The sequence below is a fragment of the Arachis stenosperma genome, chromosome 7 (assembly GCF_014773155.1).
Source record: "Arachis stenosperma cultivar V10309 chromosome 7, arast.V10309.gnm1.PFL2, whole genome shotgun sequence".
NCBI classification, from domain to species: Eukaryota; Viridiplantae; Streptophyta; class Magnoliopsida; order Fabales; family Fabaceae; genus Arachis; species Arachis stenosperma.
This window is the reverse complement of record NC_080383.1, coordinates 63,602,806-63,627,430: the sequence shown is the minus strand read 5'-3', so window position 1 is coordinate 63,627,430 and position 24,625 is coordinate 63,602,806.

Here is a 24,625-nt window from a genome sequence, read left to right as displayed (position 1 = left end):
GTAGACATCCTGGGCTTTCCAGCAATATATAATAGTCCATACTTTGCCCAAGATTTGATGGCCCAAACCGGCGCTCAAAGTCACCTACAGAAATTCCAGCGTTAAACGCCGGAACTGGCATAAAATTTGGAGTTAAACGCCCAAACTGGCATGAAAGCTGGCGTTTAACTCCAGAAAAGGTCTCTACACGAAATTCCTTCATTGCTCAGCCCAAGCACACACCAAGTGGGCCCGGAAGTGGATTTTTCTGTCATTTACTCAATTCTGTAAACCTTAGGACACTAGTTTACTACTTATAGGATCTTTTGACATTGTATCCGTACCTTATGACCCCATAACATTTTGTACACGTTTCTTTCCACAGTATGAGCCTCTAAACCCCATGGTTGGGGGTGAGGAGCTCTGCTGTGTCTTGATGGATTAATGCAATTACTACTGTTTCTTATTCAATCATGCTTGCTTCGATTCTAAGATAACACTTGTTCTTAATCCGGATGAATGTGATGATCCGTGACAATCATCATCATTCTCAACTATGAACACGTGCCTGACAACCACCTCTGTTCTATCTTAGATTGAGTAGTTATCTCTTGGGTTCTTTAATCGGAATCTTCGTGGTATAGGCAGGACCTGATGGCAGCATTCAAGAGAATCCGGAAGGTCTAAACCTTGTCTGTGGTATTCTGAGTAGGATTCAATGATTGAATGACTGTGACGTGCTTCAAACCTGTAACCTACTGGGCGTTAGTGACAGACGCAAAAGAGGGATTCTATTCCGGTAGGGGAGGGAACCAAACCGGTGATTGGCAGTACTGTGACAGAGTGCGTGCATTAGCTTTCACTGCGAGGATGGGAGGTAGCCATTGACAACGGTGAAACCCTACATGAGCTTGCCATGGAAGGAGGCTTGCGTGTTTGATGAAGAAGACAGTAGGAAAGCAGAGATTCAGAAGATGGAGCATCTCCAAACCTCAACCTATTCTCCATTACTGCAAAACAAGTAACCATTTCATGTTCTTTTACTTTTTACAATCAATCCTGATAATTTCTGATATCCTGACTAAGATTTACAAGATAACCATAGCTTGCTTCAAGCCGACAATCTCCGTGGGATCGACCCTTGCTCACGCAAGGTATTACTTGGACGACCCAGTGCACTTGCTGGTTAGTTGTGCGGAGTTGCAAAAGTGTGATTGTAATTTCGTGCACCAAGTTTTTGGCGCCGTTGCCGGGGATTGTTCGAGTTTGGACAACTGACAGCTTATCTTGTTGCTTAGATTAGGACTGTTTTATTTTTGTTGGTTTAGAGTCTTTTAGTTGGGTCTAGTTTCATATTCTAAGTTTGGTGTCAATTGCATGCTTTTTGTTTTTCTTCTTTTAACTTTCGAATTTTTCTTGTTCCTAGTCCCGTTTTGATTCCTAAAAGTTCTAAGTTTGGTGTCCTCTTTGTGTTTTTCCTTTAAAATTTTCGAAAATTTAGTGTTTGATTTTCTAAAAATTTTAAGTTTGGTGTCTTTTTGTGTTTTTCTCTTTCCTCTTTTTAAGAATCAAATCTTTTTCATAAAAATTTTTCAATCATATCTTTTTAATTGCTATTTTCAAAATCTTTTTTTTTACTAATTGATTCAGTTCTCAATTTGCTTTGATCTCATTTTCCCTTTGATTTTCGAATTCTTTATTTTATTTTCCTTTTGTTTTATTTTATTTTATTTTATTTTTTTCGGTTATTTAAAAAAAAATTTAAAAATAAACAAAATTTATCACTTTGCAATTATTCTCATTTCCCTTTTGTCCATTATGGACTTAAGTGGAATTAATCAGTCCAAGAGGACTCTGGGGTCTTATGCTAACCCCATTACAGCTGCATATGGGAGTAGCATCTGTATACCTCCCATCAAAGCAAGCAGCTTTGAGCTAAACCCTCAACTCATTATCATAGTGCAGCAAAATTGCCAGTATTCCGGTCTTCCACAGGAAGAACCTACTGAGTTTCTGGCACAGTTCTTACAAATTGCTGACACAGTACATGATAAAGAGGTAGATCAGGATGTCTACAGACTATTACTGTTTCCATTTGCTGTAAAAGATCAAGCTAAAAGGTGGTTAAATAATCAACCTACAGCAAGCATAAAAACATGGAAACAGTTGTCAGATAAATTCCTGAATCATTTTTACCCTCCAAAGAGGATGACACAGCTAAGGCTGGACATCCAAGGCTTTAAACAAGAGGATAATAAATCCCTTTATAATGCCTGGGAGAGGTATAGAGGTATGCTAAGAAAATGTCCCTCTGAAATGTTTTCAGAGTGGGTACAGTTAGACATTTTCTACTATGGGCTTACAGAAAAAGCTCAGATGTCTTTAGACCACTCAGCTGGTGGATCTATACACATGAGGAAAACAATTGAAGAAGCTCAAGAGCTTATAGACACTGTTGCTAGAAACCAATATCTGTACTCTAGTAATGAGTTCTCTCCAGAAGAGGAAGTCATGACAGTAGTCACTGACTCTAATCCTCAAGAACAGATAATGGAGCTTAATCAACAACTGCTCCTGATGACAGAACAGTTAGCAGAATTTAAAGAGATGCTCCATGAAACTAAAGTTGCTAATAAGAGCATAGAACTACAGTTGAATCAAGCAAAACAGCAAATATCTAAACAGATAACAGAGGAGTGCCAAGCAGTTCAATTGAGGAGTGGAAAGACCTTGAATAAAACTGTTCAAAAGAGCAAAAAGCCAAATAAGGAACAAATGACAGAGGACAACCAACCCACTGTTCAAAATCCCTCTGAGGACAGTAAGAGCCCAGAGAGGAATATTGGCGTTCAAACGCCAGAAAGGGAAGGAAAGCTGGCGTTAAACGCCCATTCCTTGCCCAGTTCTGGCGTTCAAACGCCAGAAAAGGGGGAAAAGTTGGCGTTAAACGCCCATTTTCCACCCATTCCTGGCGTCCAAACGCCAAGGGAAAATCAGACACCTGAGAGTGCTGACAGTAATCCCTCTAACAAGGCTTCTTCAACCACTTCTGTAAGGAATAAACCTGCAGCATCTAAGGTTGAAGAATATCAAGCCAAGATGCCTTATCCTCAGAAACTCCGCAAGGCGGAACAGGATAAGCAATTTGCCCGCTTTGCAGATTATTTAAGGACTCTTGAAATAAAGATTCCATTTGCAGAGGCACTTGAGCAAATACCTTCTTATGCTAAGTTCATGAAGGAAATCTTAAGTCATAAGAAGGATTGGAGAGAAACTGAAAAAGTGTTTCTCACTGAAGAATGCAGTGCAGTCATTCTAAAAAGCTTACCAGAAAAGCTTCAAGATCCTAGAAGCTTTCTGATACCATGCACATTGGAAGGCACTTGCACCAAGACAGCTTTATGTGATCTTGGAGCAAGCATCAATCTAATACCTGCATCCACTATCAGAAAGCTTGGGTTGATTGGAGAAGTCAAACCAACCAGGATATGCCTCCAACTTGCTGATGGCTCCATTAAACACCCATCAGGCATAATAGAGGACATGATTGTCAAGGTTGGGCCATTTGCCTTTCCAACTGACTTTGTGGTGCTGGAAATGGAGGAGCACAAAAGTGCAACTCTCATTCTAGGAAGACCTTTCCTAGCAACTGGACGAACTCTCATTGATGTACAAAAGGGGGAAGTAACCCTGAGAGTCAATGAGGATGAGTTCAAGTTAAATGATGTAAAAGCTATGCAGCATCCAGACACACCACATGACTGCATGGGCGCTGACATTATTGACTCTCTGGTAGAAGAGATCAATATGGCTGAAAGCCTAGAATCAGAGCTTGAGGACATCTTCAAAGATACTCAACCTGATCAAGAAGAACTAGAGGAGGCAAAGGAATTTTCGAAAATTCCTCAGGAAGAGGATAAGCCTCCTAAGCCTGAACTCAAACCACTACCACCATCCCTGAAATATGCATTTCTGGGAGAGGGTGACACTTTTCCAGTGATTATAAGCTCTGATTTAAATCCACAGGAAGAGGAAGCACTGATTAAAGTGCTGAGGACACACAAGACAGCTCTTGGGTAGTCCATAAGTGATCTTAAGGGCATTAGCCCAGCTAGATGCATGCACAAGATCCTATTGGAGGATAATGCCAAACCAGTGGTTCAACCACAGAGGAGGCTAAATCCTGCCATGAAGGAGGTGGTGCAGAAAGAGGTCACTAAATTACTAGAGGCTGGGATTATTTATCCTATTTCTGATAGCCCCTGGGTGAGCCCTGTCCAAGTTGTTCCCAAAAAGGGAGGCATGACAGTGGTTCATAATGAAAAAAATGAACTGGTTCCTACAAGAACAGTCACAGGGTGGCGCATGTGTATTGACTACAGAAAGCTCAATACAGCCACCAGAAAGGATCATTTTCCTTTACCATTCATAGACCAAATGCTAGAAAGACTAGCTGGTCATGATTACTACTGCTTTTTGGATGGCTATTCAGGCTACAACCAAATTGCAGTAGATCCTCAGGACCAAGAGAAAACAGCATTCACTTGCCCTTCTGGCGTGTTTGCCTACAGAAGGATGCCTTTTGGTTTGTGCAATGCACCTGCAACCTTTCAGAGGTGCATGCTCTCTATCTTCTCAGATATGGTAGAGAAATTCCTGGAAGTCTTCATGGATGACTTTTCAGTATATGGAGACTCATTCAGCTCCTGTCTTAACCACCTATCACTTGTCTTGAAAAGGTGCCAAGAGACTAACCTGGTTTTAAACTGGGAGAAATGTCACTTTATGGTGACTGAAGGAATTGTCCTTGGGCACAAAATTTCAAACAGGGGAATAGAGGTGGATAAGGCAAAGGTGGAGGTAATTGAAAAATTACCACCACCTGCCAATGTTAAAGCAATCAGAAGCTTTCTGGGGCATGCAGGATTCTACAGAAGGTTTATCAAGGATTTTTCGAAAATTGCTAAACCTCTGAGTAACCTGTTAGCTGCTGACACACCATTTGTGTTTGACACACAGTGTCTGCAGGCATTTGAGACCCTAAAAGCTAAGCTGGTCACAGCACCAGTCATCTCTGCACCAGATTGGGCATTACCATTTGAATTAATGTGTGATGCCAGTGATCATGCCATTGGTGCAGTGTTGGGACAGAGGCATAACAAGCTTTTGCACGTCATTTATTATGCTAGCCGTGTTCTAAATGACGCACAAAAGAACTACACAACCACAGAGAAAGAGTTACTTGCAGTGGTTTATGCCATTGACTAGTTTAGATCCTACCTAGTGGGATCAAAGGTGATTGTGTACACTGACCATGCTGCTCTTAAATACTTACTCACAAAGCAGGATTCAAAACCCAGACTTATAAGATGGGTGTTGCTTCTGCAAGAGTTTGATATAGAAATAAGAGACAGAAAAGGGACAGAGAACCAAGTGGCGGATCATCTGTCCCGGATAGAACCAGTAGCTGGGACGTCCCTCCCTTCTACTGAGATCTCTGAGACTTTCCCAGATGAGCAACTCTTTGCCATTCAGGAAGCTCCATGGTTTGCAGATATTGCAAACTATAAAGCTGTGAGGTTCATACCCAAAGAGTACAGTTATGTGCAGAGAAAGAAACTAATTTCAGATGCCAAGTACTACCTTTGGGATGAACCATATCTCTTTAAGAGATGTGCTGACGGAGTGATCCGCAGGTGTATACCCAGAGAAGAAGCACGAAGGATCCTATGGCACTGCCATGGATCACAGTATGGAGGACATTTTGGAAGTGAGCGAACAGCCACTAAAGTTCTCCAGTGCGGCTTCTACTGGCCTACTCTCTATAAAGATTCCTGAGAGTTTGTGCGTAACTGTGACAGTTGCCAAAGAGCTGGTAACCTGCCTCACGGATATGCCATTCCTCAACAAGGAATATTAGAGATAGAATTGTTTGATGTATGGGGAATTGACTTCATGGGGCCATTCCCACCATCATACTCAAACACTTACATTCTGGTGGCAGTGGACTACGTATCTAAGTGGGTAGAAGCAATTGCTACACCCACTAATGATACCAAAACCGTGCTGAAATTCCTCCAGAAAAACATTTTCAGCAGGTTTGGCGTCCCCAGAGTGCTAATCAGTGATGGGGGCACTCATTTCTGCAATAAACAGCTATACTCTACTATGGTTAGATATGGAATCAGCCATAAAGTGGCAACTCCGTATCATCCACAGACAAATGGGCAAGCTGAAGTCTCTAACAGAGAGCTAAAAAGAATCCTGGAACGGACTGTGATAGCCCAAAGAAAGGATTGGGCAAAGAGCTTGGATGATGCTCTGTGGGCATACAGAACAGCATTCAAGACTCCTATAGGCACCTCTCCATACCAACTGGTGTATGGGAAGGCCTGTCATTTGCCTGTGGAACTGGAACATAAAGCCTACTGGGCAACCAAATTCCTAAACATGGATGCACAGTTAGCTGGTGAGAAAAGACTGCTCCAGCTAAATGAGCTAGAGGAGTTCAGACTCAATGCCTTTGAAAATGCAAAAATTTATAAGGAAAAGGCAAAGAAGTGGCATGACAAGAGATTGTCAACCAGAGTCTTTGAGCCAGGACAAAAAGTTCTGCTCTTCAACTCCAGGCTCAAATTGTTTCCAGGAAAACTCAAATCCCGGTGGAGGGGTCCGTATGTGATTACAGGAGTATCACCATATGGATATGTTGAGCTTCAGGATATTGATTCTGACAAGAAGTTCATTGTTAATGGACAGAGGATCAAGCACTATCTTGAAGGAAATTTTGAGCAGGAATGCTCAAAACTGAGACTTGAGTGATTCTCAGTGAAAGTCCAGCTAAAGACAGTAAAGAAGCGCTTGCTGGGAGGCAACCCAGTCATTAGGAAGGTGTATGATTAGTTCTTACAGAGGCAAGTATCAAAAATGAAGGAATTCACAGAGTTACAGAAGGATTCAGCTCAAAAAGCAGAGAAAATGAGCTTACTGGCAAAAAAATGCCAGTAAGGGGCATTTTGGGCGTTAAACGCCAGAATGGGCACCATTCTGGGCGTTTAACGCCAGTAATGGTACCATTCTGGGCGTTAAACGCCAGAATGGGCACCATTCTGGGCGTTAAACGCCAGAATGGGCACCATTCTGGGCGTTAAACGCCAGAATGGGCACCATTCTGGGCGTTAAACGCCAGAATGGGCACCATTCTGGGCGTTTAACGCCAGGTGTGCAGCATCCTGGGCGTTTTGGAAAAACGCCCAGTGATAAAGGATTTCTGGCGTTTAACGCCAGCCAGGGCACCTGGCTGGGCGTTAAACGCCCAAAAGGGGTAGCAAATGGGCGTTAAACGCCAGAATGGGTGCCATTCTGGGCGTTAAACGCCAGAATGGGTGCCATTCTGGGCGTTTAACGCCAGAAAGGTGGGGGGACCACATTTTTGTTTTCAACTCAATTTTTTTCAAACTTTCCTCTTTTTAACCATACTCTTCTACATAAATGCACTTCAACCTTTCATTATTCACTTTCAAATCTTCACAAATCAAAACCATTCTTCAAATCTATTTCAAATTAATCCCAAATCTTCTTCAAAAACTCACCCTTTTCTCAATTTCTTTTCATATCTTCTCAAATCTCCTTTCAAATTTTTATTTTTTCGAAATCTCTTCTCCCCTCCCTTATAAATTCACGTTTGGAACCCCCTTTTGCCCACACCATTCGAATTTTCTCTTCCTCCCCCTCTCTTCTCTCTTTCCTTTTGCTTGAGGACAAGCAAACCTCTAAGTTTGGTGTGCTTTTCCGTGATCACTAAGCCAAGATTCATCAATATCATGGCTCCTAAGGGAAAACAAACCAATTTAAGAGGCAAGAAAGAGAATAATCCAAAGAATCTTTGGAATGAAGAGAAGTTCTTAACCAAAGAACATGAAGACCATTATCATAAAATAATGGGTCTGAGGTCAGTGATCCCGGAAGTTAAATTTGATCTGAAAGAAGATGAATATCCGGGGATCCAAGAGCAAATTCGAAACAGAGGATGGGAAGTTCTAACCAATCCTGAGACAAAGGTTGGAAGGAACATGGTTCAGGAATTCTACTCAAATCTGTGGCTAACAGATAAGCAGAGAATGACTGGAACTGCTTACCATACCCATAGAACCATGGTCAGAGGGAAGGTTATATACTTCCATCTGGACAAAATAAGAGAAATATTCAAGTTGCCTCAACTGCAAGATGATCCTGATTCCTTTAATAGGAGGATGGTGAGAGTAGATAAGGGGTTGGATCAGGTTCTAGAGGACATATGCCTCCCTGGAACTAAGTGGATAACCAATTCTAAGGGTGTCCCAAACCAACTCAAGAGGGGAGACCTCAAACCAATTGCAAGAGGTTGGCTAGACTTTATTGGGCGTTCCATATTGCCCACTAGCAACCGTTCTGAGGTCACCATCAAGAGAGCAGTGATGATTCATTGCATTATGCTTGGAAAAGAAGTGGAGGTTCATCATCTGATTGCCTGTGAGATCTACACAATTGCAAATAGGAATTCCACTGTAACCAAATTGGCTTACCCAAGCTTGATCTCCTTGCTCTGTAAAGAGGCTGGGGTGAAAATAGAAGAAGATGAATTCAGACCCATTGAACATCCAATCACCAAGAAGACAATGGAAGGAGCAAGAGAAGCAGGGGCGTGAAATCCAAGAGATGAAACGCCAAAAGCTCTCCTCTCAAGCTGAGGGAGCATCCACTTCTCAAAATCAAGGTTGTTGAGTCCTAACTCTGTGAAAACCTCTATCATTAGGAGCCTATTTTTTTCGTTTTTCTTGTCTTATTTTATATTTTTTTTAGTCTCATCTTACATCTATATTTGAGTCTTGTTCTTAGTTCATAATTAATAAAATTTAAGTTTATGCCTTAAAGCTATGAATGTCCTATGAATTCATCACCTCTCTTAAAAGAAAAATGCTTTAATCACAAAAGAACAAGAAGTACAGGGTTTCGAAATTTATCTCTGAAACTAGTTGAATTAGTTTGATGTGGTGACAATACTTTTTGTTCTCTGAATGAATGCTTGAACAGTGCATATGTCTGTTGAATTTGTTGTTTTTAAGAATGTTAAATTTGTTGGCTCTTGAAAGAATGAGGAGAAAAGAGAACTGTTATTGAGGATCTGAAAAATCATCAAATTGATTCTTGAAGCAAGAAAAAGCAGTGAATCCAAAAAAAAAAAATTTCGAAAAAAAAAAAGAAAAAAGAAAGAAAAAGGAGGAAATAAAGTTGTGATCCAAGGCAAAAGAGTGTGCTTAAGAACCCTGGACACCTCTAATTGGGGACTTTAGCAAAGCTGAGTCACAATCTAAAAAAGGTTCACCCAATTATGTGTCTGTGGCATGTATGTATCCGGTGGTAATACTGGAAGACAGAGTGCTTTGGGCCACAGCCAAGACTCATACACTAGCTATGTTCAAGAATCAATATACTTAACTAGGAGAATCAATAACACTATCTGAGTTCTGAGTTCTTATAGATGCCAATCATTCTGAACTTCAAAGGATAGAGTGAGATGCCAAAACTGTTCGGAGGCAAAAAGCTACTAGTCCCGCTCATCTAATTGGAGCTATGTTTCTTTGATATTTGGAGTCTATAGTATGTTCTCTTCTTTTTATCCTATTTTGATTTTCAGTTGCTTGGGGACAAGCAACAATTTAAGTTTGGTGTTGTGATGAGCGGATAATTTGTATGCTTTTTGGCATTGTTTTTAGTATGTTTTTAGTATCTTTTAGTTAGTTTTTAGTATATTTTATTAGTTTTTAATTAAAATTCACTTTTCTGGACTTTACTATGAGTTTGTGTGTTTTTCTATGATTTCAGGTATTTTCTGACTGAAATTGAGGGTTCTGAGCAAAAATCTGATCCTGAGACTGAAAAGGACTGCAGATGCTGTTGGATTCTGACCTCCCTGCACTCGAAGTGGATTTTCTGGAGCTACAGAAACCCAATTGGCGCGCTCTCAACGGCATTGGAAAGTAGACATCCTGGGCTTTCCAGAAATATATAATAGTCCATACTTTGCCCAAGATTTGATGGCCCAAACCGGCGCTCAAAGTCACCTACAGAAATTCCAGCGTTAAACGCCGGAACTGGCATAAAATTTGGAGTTAAACGCCCAAACTGGCATGAAAGCTGGCGTTTAACTCCAGAAAAGGTCTCTACACGAAATTCCTTCATTGCTCAGCCCAAGCACACACCAAGTGGGCCCGGAAGTGGATTTTTCTGTCATTTACTCAATTCTGTAAACCTTAGGACACTAGTTTACTACTTATAGGATCTTTTGACATTGTATCCGTACCTTATGACCCCATAACATTTTGTACACGTTTCTTTCCACAGTATGAGCCTCTAAACCCCATGGTTGGGGGTGAGGAGCTCTGCTGTGTCTTGATGGATTAATGCAATTACTACTGTTTCTTATTCAATCATGCTTGCTTCGATTCTAAGATAACACTTGTTCTTAATCCGGATGAATGTGATGATCCGTGACAATCATCATCATTCTCAACTATGAACACGTGCCTGACAACCACCTCTGTTCTATCTTAGATTGAGTAGTTATCTCTTGGGTTCTTTAATCGGAATCTTCGTGGTATAGGCAGGACCTGATGGCAGCATTCAAGAGAATCCGGAAGGTCTAAACCTTGTCTGTGGTATTCTGAGTAGGATTCAATGATTGAATGACTGTGACGTGCTTCAAACCTGTAACCTACTGGGCGTTAGTGACAGACGCAAAAGAGGGATTCTATTCCGGTAGGGGAGGGAACCAAACCGGTGATTGGCAGTACTGTGACAGAGTGCGTGCATTAGCTTTCACTGCGAGGATGGGAGGTAGCCATTGACAACGGTGAAACCCTACATGAGCTTGCCATGGAAGGAGGCTTGCGTGTTTGATGAAGAAGACAGTAGGAAAGCAGAGATTCAGAAGATGGAGCATCTCCAAACCTCAACCTATTCTCCATTACTGCAAAACAAGTAACCATTTCATGTTCTTTTACTTTTTACAATCAATCCTGATAATTTCTGATATCCTGACTAAGATTTACAAGATAACCATAGCTTGCTTCAAGCCGACAATCTCCGTGGGATCGACCCTTGCTCACGCAAGGTATTACTTGGACGACCCAGTGCACTTGCTGGTTAGTTGTGCGGAGTTGCAAAAGTGTGATTGCAATTTCGTGCACCACCTCTCTTCTCAGATCTTGTTCAGTTTCTTTTTGCTTCTTTATGTCCTCTTCGAGTTGTTTCAGTCGGTTTTGTTGTGCCCGGACTGCTTCTAGAATTTCCGAGCTCTTTTCTTTTTCGGGATTTTGTGGATCCTTGTTTGGGAGTGATGTCTTTGGGCGATTCTGTTTGTTTCCTCCTGGAGTGCGTGGTGATAGAGGGCTGTCCGGTCGTTCTCCGGTGTCAACTTCCTCCTCTTGTTCTGATGCAGCGTGGTCATTGTTGAGAGGGTCGTCCGCCATGGTAAAGGGATGACTTCCAGGTCCCCGGCAACGGCGCCAATGTTCCGGGGGTTACCTGAAACGTGTAGCTCGGTCGTCTGGAGATGCCAGAGGTGGGGGTCAGGGACCCGAGCTTGATGTGTTGGCGGTTGGCGGTTGTACCTGCAATGACACTCCAATGCTTAAGTTAGCATGGGTCCAAGCAGATATGTGTAGAATGTGGAATGTGTGTCATACCTGGGTGCTCCAGTGTATTTATAGTAGTTTGGCCGTGATCTTCCCTGGATAAGATATTCTTATCTTATCTTATCTTTTGGGAGTTTTATCCCTATCTTTGTGGAACCGCCTTTGCTAGGCCTTTTCGGCCTTTTAGGTTTTGGGCTGCGTTCCTTTTGATGGGCCTTCCTTGCTTTATTGTCCGAGGTCCGACCTCAGGCGTGGGCCTTGGGACGAGGTCGGACCTTTCATGGATTTTGCCGAGTTGGAGGAGCTCGGTCAGGGTATGAACAGGTTTTTTCGCTGTCTGCTTTATGTGATTTTTGCTTGCTGTTGTATTCTTCTTTGTAGGTAAGAATTTTTATGTCTCGAAAGGTTCTTCAAGCGATGTCGACCAAGATTCCAAGTGGTCTTGGTTGGGTAGACCCTCTTCCTCTAAAGGTCCCTTCTGTGGTAGATTCTGAGTATTTAGCTAGGTTCCGTAGGCACTGTAGCATATGTGAAAATAGAGAGTCTGAGAGGGATTATGAACTAGTAGCCCCGGATTCCGAGGAGAGAGTGTGCTTCCCGCCCTTAGATAGTTCCGAGAAGCTCTTCTTTTATGCTTATGATTGTTTTTTCTCTAAGCTGAGTGTCCGACTTCCTTTTACCGACCTGGAGTCCGAGGTGTTGTGGTCTTGTAACCTTGCCCCTACGCAGCTCCATCCAAATTCTTGGGCGTTTTTAAAGCTGTTTCAACTTTTGTGTCAGTTTTTGGGCGTCGCTCCTTCTATTTCTCTTTTTTCCTACTTGTTTGTGTTGACGAAGCTGGGGTCGGGTGGAGGTAAGGTATCTTGGGTCTCTTTTAGGGCTAACCAGGGAAGGAAGTTTTGTACCCTTTATGATGAGTCCTTTCATGATTTTAAGAACTTTTATTTCAAGGTCCGGGCTACTGGAGATGTCCGACCTTTCTTTCTAGATGAGAGTGGGGAGCCGTCTTTTCCTCTTTGTTGGCAGGAGAATGTAGTGTCTACTAAGTATACTTTTGAGAGTCTAGATGAGGTGGAGCAGGCTTTTGTGGGTGTGGTAAGCAGTTTATGGGGTCGGGTGCCTCACTTGGACACGAAGAAAATGTTGGGAGATCCAAGCCTTCTCCGTTCCGAGTTAGGTAGTTCCCGACCTCTCCGAGATTCATCTTTTTTAGTATTTTTGGCTTTGCTTGTTTTGGTGGAATTTCTGTTGTGGTAATCCTTTTCTTTTATTTCTGCAGAGATGTCTTCTCAGGCGGATTCCATGAAGTACCTTCGTCGGACGAAGAAGTCGGTGGCCGCTCGGAATATTGAGGCTGGGGGGGCTTCTGCCCGATCTTCTCCGGAGAAGACTACTGTGGGTGTCACTACTCGGTCAAAGACTATTCCGACTCCCCAGTTCCGAGCTATAAATCAAGATCCTCCGACCTCTGGGCCTGCTACCTCTTCTCCTCCTCCGTTCTCGGGTCCTCCTCCCAAGAAGCAGAAGACCTCTCAAGAGCTTGCGGGTTTTAACGATAAGGATTTCGATGCTCTTGGTTGGATTGAACAGCATATTCTCCCTCAGACTTTTATTTCTACTGATGATGTGTCTATGGAGCACCATTTTCAGTATATGGCGCGGAGCTGTGTCTGGATGGCCAGTCTTCATGCTGCTATTGCCCGGGAGTTCAAGAAATCCCCCATTGGCGCGACCAGCTCCCGACTTGAGAAGGTTCAGTCCGAGTTCGAGAAGATTAGTGAGCTGAAGGCTGCTAGGATTACGGAGCTGGAGGCCTCTTTGGAGAAGGAGAAGGCTAAAGCTACCGCGGCTGTGGCGGCAGCGAAAGCGTCCGAGGAGATGGCGAAGGCGGCGACGGAGAATTATACTCGGATATATGCCGAGCTTGTGGAGACAAGGGAGAAGTTGCAATCTGCTCAGGATGATTTTTACGAGCTGGAAGGCCATGTGGCTAAGGGTATGGATGCTATGTTCGAGAATTTGAAGGCTCAGGTCCGGGTTCTTGCTCCTGACCTGGATCTGAGCTTATTTAGTACGGATAACGTTGTTGTGGAGGGAAAGATTGTTCCTGCTCCCAATGAGGATGAGGTTCCGGTGTCCGATCCCAAGGTTCCGGTGTCCGACCTTAAGGTTCCGGTTGCGGACCCGACTTCACCTTTGGCCGGGGATGGATCTGGTGTGGAGGTTTCAAGCCGGGATGACGGTGCCGTTGATGCAGTCCCGATTTCTATGTTTCCTCTGCAGCCTTCTGTTGATGTGGAGTCCGGAAAGGACCTTGATCCTCTGTAATCTTTTATTTTTGGTTTTTTGCCTGGCCTGTGGGCTCTTTTGCTTTTGGATGGTTTCTGTGAACGCTTTGGACACCTTTTTGCTTTTAGCTACTTGTAGTAACTTTTTAGCTTTATTATGCGGTGTTTTATTCGCGTTTTGACTTTTTGTTCCGCTTTTATGCTTTTTTAGTTGTTTTTGGATAACAACTTTTTTAGCTAGTGCTTTGAAACTTTGCTTTGCCTCTTCCTTTGATTTCATTTTTTCGCTTGTACTTTTTAGTTGTTTTTGTATAGCAACTTTTTAGAAAGCGTTTTCGAAATCTTGGCTTTGCCTCTTCCTTTGATTTCGTTTTTTCGCTTGTACTTTTTAGTTGTTTTTGTATAGCAACTTTTTAGTAAGCGTTTTCGAAATCTTGGCTTTGCCTCTTCCTTTGATTTCGTTTTTTCGCTTGTACTTTTTAGTTGTTTTTGTATAGCAACTTTTTAGTAAGCGTTTTCGAAATCTTGGCTTTTGCCGTTTTAAGGCTTCTTTCTTGGATCCGGGTTTTTCCTCGGACCTCGGGTGTTCGAGTACTTCCCTTTGTTGGGTCCGACCTTGTCGTTGGTCGGCCTTTTAAGTTATTTTTGTAATCTCTTTTTATTTGGCTCTTTTGAACCTTTTCAGAGTTACTTTATAACTTCTCACATTAATTTGAACCTCGTCGCTTTATCTTTGCCGACCTTGTGCGGTATTTTTGGCAAATGATTTTTTGCGTTTTGCCGAGCATAAATTAATGCGCCTTGGCGGGGTACTTTGATTTGTTTCATCATGAGGAAAAAGAAAATAGAGAAATTTGATTAGTATTAAAAAAGGAAGAATATTTACAGAGTGTTTTACCCTTGACTAGGTCGGGTGTCTTGCTTAACCGGGTGTCTCATTAAAAAACCCTTGTAGGGAAAAAGAGTACACCTCGGGTTAAGTTTTTCTAGCTGTAGTACCGTCTTAGATTACAGGCGTGCCAGGCCCTGGGCAGCTCATTGCCTTCTAGGTCGGATACTTTGTAATAGCCTGTCCCTAAGACTTCCGTTACCTTGTAGGGTCCTTTCCAATTTGCAGCTAGCTTTCCTTCTCCCGACTTTTGTGTTCCGATGTCATTTCGGATTAGAATCAGGTCGTGAATGGAGAAGCTTCGCTTTATTACTTTCTGATTGTATCTGAGGGCCGTTCGCCGTTTTAAGGCTTCTTCTCGGATCCGGGCTCTTTCTCGGACCTCGGGGAGGAGGTCGAGTTCTTCCTTTTGTGCCTGCGGGTTACCTTCTTCGCTGTAGAAGATGACTCTGGGTGACCCTTCCTCTATTTCGATAGGAATCATTGCCTCCATCCCGTAAGATAGTCGGAATGGCGATTCTCCCGTTGTAGAGTGTGGAGTTGTCCGATATGCCCATAGCACCTGGGGGAGCTCTTCGGCCCATGCCCCTTTGGCTTCTTGGAGTCTCCGTTTTAACCCGGCCAAGATGACTTTATTTGCAGCTTCTGCTTGTCCATTGGCTTGCGGGTGCTCGACTGAGGTGAATTGTTGTTTGATTTTTAGTTCGGCCACCAAGTTCTGAAAACTTGTGTCCGTGAACTGTGTTCCATTGTCTGTTGTGATGGAGTAGGGGACTCCGAACCTTGTGACAATGTTTTTGTATAGGAATTTGCGACTTTTCTGAGCCATAATGGTGGCTAAGGGTTCAGCTTCGATCCACTTTGTGAAGTAGTCGACCCCTACTATGAGGTATTTGACTTGCCCCGGTCCTTGGGGGAACGGGCCGAGTAGGTCAAGTCCCCATTTTGCGAAGGGCCATGGTGCGGTGATGCTGATAAGGTCTTCGGGTGGTGCTTTGTGAAAATTGGCGTGTTTTTGGCAGGGGGGCATATTTTCACAAATTCCGTTGCATCTCTTTGCAAGGTCGGCCAGTAGAACCCGGCTCGGACTACTTTCTTGGATAATGCCCGAGCTCCGAGATGGTTCCCACACATGCCTCCGTGGACTTCTTCGAGGACGCTCTTTGTTTCTGAGATCGGGACGCACCTAAGGAGGGGGTTTGCGAATCCTCTTCTGTATAATACGTCGTGAATTAGTGTATAATTCTGGGCGTCTTTCGTGAGTCTTTTAGCTTCTTTTCTTTCGGCGGGGAGAGTTCCCGACTTCAGGTAGCTGAGTATGGGGGTCATCCATCCTTGCTGTTGGTCGGATATATTTAGCGTTTCTTCCTCTCTTGCCACGGAGGGAGATTGTAAGGTTTCCTGGAGGAGACTTCTGTTGTTGCCTCCGGGCTTGGTGCTAGCAAGCTTTGAGAGCGCGTCTGCCCGGGCGTTTTGTTCCCGAGGTATGTGCTGGATCTGTATCTCTGGAAAGTGGCGTAATTGTGCCTGTGTTTGGTCCAGGTATTTTTTCATAGTTGGGTCTTTGGCCTGGTAGCTTCCATTTACTTGTGATGTGATGACCTGGGAGTCGCTGAAGATCGTGATTTTCTGGGCTCCGACCTCTTCGGCTAGCTTTAGACCTGCTAGTAGGGCCTCGTATTCGGCTTGGTTGTTCGAGGCCTGGAACTCGAATTTTAGGGATAATTCTATCTGCGTTCCTTGGTCGCTTTCGAGTATAACCCCTGCTCCACTTCCTGTTTTGTTTGAGGATCCGTCGACATACAGGTTCCATGAGAGTGGGGTTCCAGGGGTCTCAGTGTATTCTGCGACGAAGTCGGCTAGATACTGAGATTTTATGGCAGTCCGGGCTTCATAGTGGAGGTCGAACTCGGACAGTTCCACCGCCCATTGTAGGATTCGTCCCGCCAGGTCTGTTTTTTGTAGGATGTGTCTCATGGGTTGGTTTGTCCGGACTTTGATGGTGTGGGCTTGAAAGTAGGGACGGAGCCTCCGAGCTGTGAACACTAGGGCGTAGGCGAATTTTTCTATCTTCTGATAGTTTAATTCGGCCCCTTGTAGTGCCTTGCTTACAAAGTATATGGGGTGTTGTCCTCGGTCATTTTCGCGTATTAACGCTGAGGCGATTGCTCGGTTTCCGACCGAGAGGTATAGTACGAGTTCTTCTCCTTTTAAAGGTCGGGTTAGGATTGGTGGCTGCCCGAGGAATTCCTTGAATTCTTGGAAGGCTTTTTCGCACTCCGGGGTCCATGAGAAGGGTTTCCCTTTCTTTAGGAGGGAGTAGAGAGGTAGTGATCTTATCGCTGATCCTGCCAAGAATCTTGATAGGGCGGCTAGCCTTCCATTCAGTTGTTGTACTTCTTTGACACACGTCGGGCTCTTCATATTGAGTATCGCTTGGCATTTGTCCGGGTTTGCTTCGATGCCCCTTTGAGTCAGCATGAAGCCTAAGAATTTTTCGGCTTCTGCGGCGAAGGTGCACTTCGTCGGGTTAAGTCTCATGTTGTGTTTTCTGAGGGTGCCGAAGACACTGGTGAGGTCGGTCAGCAGGTTTCTGTCTTCTTGTGTTTTTACCAGCATGTCATCGACGTACACCTCCAGTTGTAGTCCGATGTGCTCTGAGAACACTTTGTTCATTAGCCTCTGGTAGGTTGCCCCTGCGTTCTTCAGCCCAAAGGGCATTACTACGTAGCAGTAGTTTGCCCTTGGGGTTATGAACGAGGTTTTTTCTTGGTCGGGTCCGTACATCGGGATTTGATTGTATCCCGAGTATGCGTCCATGAAGGAGAGATATCTGTAGCCTGAGGCTGCGTCTACTAAGGCGTCGATGTTTGGTAGCGGATATGGGTCTTTGGGGCAGGCTTTGTTGAGGTCTGTGTAATCGACGCACATCCTCCATTTTCCGTTGGGCTTCTTTACCAGGACCACGTTTGCAAGCCATAGGGGGTATTTTACTTCCCTAATGAACCCTGCATCTAGTAGTGCTTGTACTTGTTCTTCTATCGCTTGCATGCGCTCGGGTCCGAGCTTCCGGCGCCTTTGTTGGACAGGTCGGGATCCCGGGTAAACTGATAGCTTGTGGCACATCAGGTCGGGGCTTATGCCTGGCATGTCGGAAGCTTTCCAGGCGAAGAGGTCGGAATTCTCCTTTAAGAGGGTTATGAGTTCCTCTTTTAAGTCCGTTCTGAGGTTCGCTCCTATGTTTGTTATTTTTTCAGGTGTGTTCCCAATCTGGACTTTTTCGGTCTCTCCCTCTGGTTGTGGTCGAAGATCTTCTCGGGACTGAACTCGTCCGAGTTCTATCGTGTTGACCTCCTTCCCTTTTAAGCTCAGGCTTTCGTTGTAGCATCGCCGCGCTAGTTTTTGGTCGCCTTTTAGGGTAGCGATTCCTTTTGCGGTAGGGAACTTCATACAGAGGTGTGGGGTCGAGACTATAGCTGCCAGCCTGTTTAGGGTTGGTCGCCCAATGAGGGCATTGTATGCCGAAGTGACGTCGACTATAATGTAGTCGATGCTTAATGTTTTAGATTGTTCGCCTCTTCCAAAGGTAGTGTGTAGCGAGATGTATCCTAAGGGATGGATCGGGGTGTCCCCTAGCCCAAATAGGTCGGTGGGATAGGCCTTTAGTTCTTTTTCTTCAAGTCCGAGCTTGTCGAATGCCGTTTTGAACAGGATATCTGCTGAGCTTCCCTGGTCAATCAGGGTTCGATGTAAGTTGGCGTTTGCTAGGATAATGGTGACTACCATTGGATCGTCGTGCCCGGGAATTATCCCTTGAGCATCTTCTCGGGTAAATGAGATAGTAGGTAACTCGGGCAGGGGACTGTCTTCTCGGACATGATAGACTTCTTTGAGATGTCTTTTTCGCAAGGATCTGGATGTTCCTCCGCCTGCAAAACCTCCATTTATCATGTGAACGTGTCTTTCAGGGGTTCGCGGGGTTTGTTCGGCCCGACCTTCGTTACCTTCCCGTCTTCTCTTCCTGGTCTCTTCTCCTTTCTCTGCTGTGTATCTGTCGAGTTTTCCTTCTCTGGCCAGCTTTTCTATAACATTTCTTAGATCGTAGCAGTCGTTGGTAGAATGACCGTAGAGCTTGTGATATTCACAGTATTCGGACCGATCTCTTCCCGCTCTCTTGTGTTTTAGAGGTCGGGGCGGTGGAATTTTTTCGGTGTGGCATACTTCTCTGTAGACGTCTACCAGGGAGACTCGGAGGGGGGTGTAGTTGTGGTACTTCCGTGGCTTGTCCGAGTTGGGTTCTTCTTTCTTTTTCTGTTCCCGATCTCGATCTCGGAGTGGGTAGGTTGATTCCTTCCTCGAAGAGTCTCTTAGCTGGGAGGTTTCCTCCATGTTGATATATTTTTCTGCCCGCTCCTGTACCTCGTATAGGGAGGTCGGGTATCGTTTGGATAGGGATTGGCTAAACGGTCCCTCTTTTAGGCCGTTTGCTAGTCCCATGATGGCCGCTTCAGTGGGCAAGTGTTGTATGTCCAGGCAGGCTTTGTTGAATCGCTCCATGTATTCTCGGAGAGTTTCTTGGTTACCTTGTTTGATCCCGAGTAGACTGGGGGCATGTTTTGCCTTGTCCTTTGAATGGAGAACCTTGTTAGGAATTTTTTGGTTAGGTCTTCGAAGCTGGTGATTGATCTTGGTGGCAGGTTGTCGAACCACTTCATGGCTGACTTGGTGAGAGTGGTGGGGAAGGCTTTGCACCGAATCGCGTCGGAGGCGTCGACTAGGTACATTCTGCTTCTGAAGTTGCTGAGGTGGTGACTTGGATCGGTGGTGCCGTCGTAGAGATCCATATCGGGTGGTTTGAAGTTTCGCGGTACCTTCTCCTTCATGATCTCTTGCGTGAAGGGATCATGGTTGCCTTCGGGGGTGGTGTCGCGTTCTGTCCGATCTTTCAGGTTGGCCTCTATTTTCCGCAGTTTTTCTTCTAATTCTCTGCGCTTGCGAGCCTCCCTTCTCAGATCTTGTTCAGTTTCTTTTTGCTTCTTTATGTCTTCTTCGAGTTGTTTCAGTCGGTTTTGTTGTGCCCGGACTGCTTCTAGAATTTCCGAGCTTTTTTCTTTTTCGGGATTTTGTGGATCCTTGTTTGGGAGTGATGTCTTTGGGCGATTCTGTTTGTTTCCTCCTGGAGTGCGTGGTGATAGAGGGCTGTCCGGTCGTTCTCCGGTGTCAACTTCCTCCTCTTGTTCTGATGCAGCGTGGTCATTGTTGAGAGGGTCGTCCGCCATGGTAAAGGGATGACTTCCAGGTCCCCGGCAACGGCGCCAATGTTCCGGGGGTTACCTGAAACGTGTAGCTCGGTCGTCTGGAGATGCCCGAGGTGGGGGTCAGGGACCCGAGCTTGATGTGTTGGTGGTTGGTGGTTGTACCTGCAATGACACTCCGATGCTTAAGTTAGCATGGGTCCAAGCAGATATGTGTAGAATGTGGAATGTGTGTCATACCTGGGTGCTCCAGTGTATTTATAGTAGTTTGGCCGTGATCTTCCCTGGATAAGATATTCTTATCTTATCTTATCTTTCGGGAGTTTTATCCCTATCTTTGTGGAACCGCCTTTGCTAGGCCTTTTCGGCCTTTTAGGTTTTGGGCTGCGTTCCTTTTGATGGGCCTTCCTTGCTTTATTGTCCGAGGTCCGACCTCAGGCGTGGGCCTTGGGACGAGGTCGGACCTTTCATGGATTTTGCCGAGTTGGAGGAGCTCGGTCAGGGTATGAACAGTATCCATTCTGGCGTTTAACGCCCAAAATGCTACCTTTTTGGGCGTTAAACGCCCAGCCAGGTATCCTGGCTGGCGTTTAAACGCCAGTTTTTCCTTCTTCACAGGGCGTTTTGAACGCCCAGCTTTTTTTGTATAATTCCTCTGCTGCATGTTCTGAACCTTCAGTTCCCTGTATTATTGACTTGAAAATAGAACCAAGATCAAATAAACAATGCATGCAAGACACCAAACTTAAAATGAGACACTGGACTCAACAAGAAACATAAAATATTTTTGGTTTTTATGATTTTGTAATTTTTTTTGGTTTTTTCGAAAATTAAGTGGAAAAGAAAATAAAGGTATCAAAATTCTTAATGAGAATTCCAGGAATCATGCAATGTTAGTCTAAAGCTTCAGTCTAAAGAAATTAGACATGGATAGCCAAGCTTCAGCAGGACATTGCATTCAAGAGCTAAATTGATGAAAATCAATCAGCTTTGGTGATGATAAGATCATCACCTTGAAACACTAGAATTCATTCTTAAGAACTTTGAAAAATACCTAATCTAAGCAACAAGATGAACCGTCAGTTGTCCATACTCGAAACAATCCCCGGCAACGGCGCCAAAAACTTGGTGCACGAAATTGTGATCACTACTTTTCACAACTCAAATAATCCCTAGTAATGGCCCCAAAGACTTGGTGCTCAATACCATGGCATAAACACAACTTCGCACAACTAACCAGCAAGTGCACTGGGTCGTCCAAGTAATAAACCTTATTCGAGTAAGGGTCGATCCCACGGAGATTGTTGGTATGAAGCAAGCTATGGTCATCTTGTAAATCTCAGTCAGGCAGACTCAAATGATTATGGATGATATATGAATAAAACATAAAGATAAAGATAGAGATACTTATGCAATTCATTAGTGAGAACTTCAGATAAGCGTATGAAGATGCTTTGTCCCTTCCGTCTCTCTGCTTTCCTACTGTCTTCATCCAATCCTTCTTACTCCTTTCCATGGCAAGCTGTATGTTGGGCATCACCGTTGTCAGTGGCTACAGTCCCGTCCTCTCAGTGGAAATGTTCAACGCACCCTGTCACGGCATGGCTATCCAGCTGTCGGTTCTCGATCATGTCGGAATAGAATCCAGTGATTCTTTTGCGTCTGTCACTAACGCCCCACAATCGCGAGTTTGAAGCTCGTCACAGTCATTCAATCATTGAATCCTACTCAGAATACCACAGACAAGGTTTAGACCTTCCGGATTCTCTTGAATGCCGCCATCAATTCTAGCTTATACCACGAAGATTCCGGTTAAAGAACCCAAGAGATAAACATTAGAGCCTTGTTTGCTTGTAGAACAGAAGTGGTTGTCAGTCACACGTTCATAAGTGAGAATGATGATGAGCGTCACATAATCATCACATTCATCAAGTTCTTGAGTGCGAATGAATATCTTGGAATAAGAACAAGCTGAATTGAATAAAAGAACAATAGTAATTGCATTAATACTCGAGGTACAGCAGAGCTCTACACCTTAATCTATGGTGTGTAGAAACTCCACCGTTGAAAATACATAAGAACAAGGTCTAGGCATGGCCGTGAGGCCAGCCCCCAGTGAGCAAAAGATTCAAAGATCTCCAGATGAAAATACAATAGTAAAAGGTCCTATTTATAGGGAACTAGTAGCTTGAGAATTACAAAGGTGAGTAAATTACATAAAAATCCACTTCCGGGCCCACTTGGTGTGTGCTTGGACTGAACATTGAAGCATTTTCGTGTAGAGACTCTTCTTGGAGTTAAACGCCAGCTTTTGTGCCAGTTTGGGCGTTTAACTCCCATTCTTGTGCCAGTTCCGGCGTTAAACGCTGGGCAGTTTTGAGCTGATTTGGAACGCCGGTTTGGGCCATCAAATCTCGAGTAAAGTATGGACTATTATACATTGCTGGAAAGCCCAGGATGTCTACTTTCCAACGCCGTTTAGAGCGCGCCAATTGGGCTTCTGTAGCTCCAGAAAATTCACTTCGAGTGCAGGGAGGTCAGAATCCAACAGCATCTGCAGTCCTTTTTTGTCTCTGAATCAGATTTTTGCTCAGGTCCCTCAATTTCAGCCAGAAAATACCTGAAATCACAGAAAAACACACAAACTCATAGTAAAGTCCAGAAAAGTGAATTTTAACTAAAAACTAATAAAAATATACTAAAAACTAACTAAATCATACTAAAAACATACTAAAAACAATGCTAAAAAGCGTACAAATTATCCACTCATCAACTTGCAAGGATGGAACTCATCCTTGAAGAACTCAAAAGAAGTAGGGAAGAAGATATACTCAATAGGATAGAACTCCGCCTTGAAAAAATAATGAAGACAATCGAAGAGGAGAAAATTGCAGAAAGGTACCATGAAGAAAAATTGAGACAGAATGCACAACTCTATTCTGAAGAACAATTTATTGAAGAGCTGAAATCACAAAGAGAGACCACTTCACTCTCTCCAGAAACAGAGGAGTGCATTCAACGGTCAAGACATTCATGATCCATCATAGACCCCATCACCACTGTTTTAATTGTTGCTTGAGTATAAGCAATCATTCTAAGTTTGGTGTGGGAAGGGGAAGAATGGGAGGAAAAGGGCAACAACAATAAAGATGAACTACAAGGTGGTAAAGTTCCTTTTTCCTCTTACTTATTTCCAGCACTTTAAATTGCATGATTGTCTTATATTTTCTTTGTATGCATGTGTGATTACTCCTTGTGAATAAACATAATTTGATATTTGATTTGTGACATGTTGCTATGATATCATGATTATCATCTTGAGTTTTACTTGTACCCAATATCTTTAAGAATGCAACAAAGAAATCATTCTTTTGAAAGGAAAATGTTGAAGAATTTTATAAATCATGGGGCAAGTAAAAGATTAAGAGGAGTGGAGGTTCTGATTGTATGATTGTGTATTGAGGTTGCATGTTTGTGAAAACTTGCATGGGAGCTCATAGACAGGAAATGAAGTTTAGATAAGTATTATGGAATTTTTCAAACATCTATTGATCCAAGAAGCAGTAACAAAAGAAAGCAAAAGAAAAAGAAAAAAAACAAAGAACAAGCCCAAGGCTTTGAGCACCAATTACTAGGAATAAAAAAGAAAGAAACAAGAACTCAAAGAGTTATTGTCCTAGTTAAATGCTTGTGGTAGATTTGTATCAAAGAAAGAGGCTTGAGCAAGTAAATCCTAAGGGGTGCTTCAACACCTAATACCATAGACCAACTGGTTTGGGAGTATTGATTGAAAGCTTATCTTAAAAAGCTGCTTTGATACATGACACCTAGAGTCGAGGCCAAATCCCAAAAAGAAAGAAAAATGCTAGAAAATAAGTGCTGCTTCAAGGTGACAATCTATAAAGAGGATTCCATAATATCATTTGAATGAAAGTCCTAAGATCTAAGACTTCCAAAATGTGAGGACTAATGAGCACTGGAATCCTTGCATAAGCACACAAATTAGAATTCACCCCACTGTCACTTATTCACTTCACCCACTAAGGCATTATAAGCAATTCTTCAATACATTCCAATTAAAGAGAATTCTTTGTGCATAGTTCTTTTCTTACTTGGGGACAAGCAAGATTTAAGTTTGGTGTTGTGATGCCAAGGCATCTTGGCTAGTTTTACTAGCCATTTTTTGTATGCTTTAGGTTGGTTTCATGCATTTTCTTAGAAAATAAGCAAGTATTTGGCTGAAAATACAATCATACCATGATTCAAGCAAACATTGTGAATTTTGAATGATTTCATGAGAATTATGCATGAATTGAATGATAAATTAAATGATGCATGATCCCATGATTAAGAGCAAGACTTTGATGCACTTTGTTTGATTGATTTCAGGTAACAAGAAGCAGAGAAGAGCCACGTTAGTGGCTACGTTAGTGCCACTAATGTCGTCATTAACGTTGAAGAAAAGAAGCCCCAACGTTAGTGAGAAAAGTTAGTGGCATTAACTTTGAAGAAGGAGAGCATGGAACGTTAGTGAAAAAG